Below are 901 nucleotides of genomic sequence, written 5' to 3' on the forward strand. Positions count from 1 at the left end.
AGAATTTACAAGGACCCAACAGGTCTAGTCGTTTCCTCCAGAGTCGTTTGGATTTTTTAATTTATCGTCAGTACAATAATTCTTTTTAATTTTACCGTCTTTGTGGAGGCTATCCTATGAGCCTCGGTAAGGATGGCAAGGTGTTCTCAACGCGTAGCAAAAAAGGATCTTGAGTCCAGGCATTGATTGTCTTTGGGTGGTGTTCCCGTTTTATTATAAAAGTAGAAAAAGGGTCACTTCACATAAAATAATACTTCACCTAGTGCTGATTAATAAAAGGTTGCGGCGTGTTCACGACTACGGTAAGAACCGCATGTTCCCAGCCATCCACACCTTTCCTCTTTGATTACTGCACCTGTAGATACACCTTATTCCCAGTGACGTACCACACCCAGTGCAATACTTCCCCAAGTGGCTAAAATAAATAACTACATTAACCCAACTAAAAAGGTGGATAGAAATGGCTCCTACAGTCTTAAACGGACAGGACAGCTAGATGAGAAAGGGAAGAGAGACAGAGGGAAGACATGCAGGAAATTGTCACAGGTCGGACTCGAGCATAAACCAACTGAGCCAACCCGGCCTCGTCATTACAGTTATATAAATGTGTTTCCTCAAAATAAGATTCAAGATAATATCCTCTCCACTGTCATGACTCCACACTAGGCTTTTACTCTCTAAAGACTCATGGAGCCAGGACCGTACCGCCTGACTTGTTGCGCTATTATATTAAATTGACTGTCTATTGTATGCATAATTGCATATTTTTAACTCAAATTTTGCTGCACTTTATTTTCCTCATTGTATATGTCTTCTTATTTTTAGTTTTTATATTGTTTACCTGAATGTTATGTTTGTCTGTGGACCTAATTGGTTAAAAATGTCTTGTCTCCACCGTGGG

The 901-nt window shown here is 40.1% G+C and overlaps 1 protein-coding gene across 1 annotated transcript in view; it reads left to right on the forward strand.

Moving 5' to 3' along the window:
• zmiz2 (zinc finger, MIZ-type containing 2) overlaps window positions 1-901 on the forward strand; it is a 45505-nt gene that overhangs the window by 29878 nt on the left and 14726 nt on the right. The window lies entirely within an intron of this gene.

Source organism: Etheostoma spectabile, unplaced genomic scaffold (assembly GCF_008692095.1).
Source record: "Etheostoma spectabile isolate EspeVRDwgs_2016 unplaced genomic scaffold, UIUC_Espe_1.0 scaffold325, whole genome shotgun sequence".
Lineage (NCBI taxonomy): Eukaryota > Metazoa > Chordata > Actinopteri > Perciformes > Percidae > Etheostoma > Etheostoma spectabile.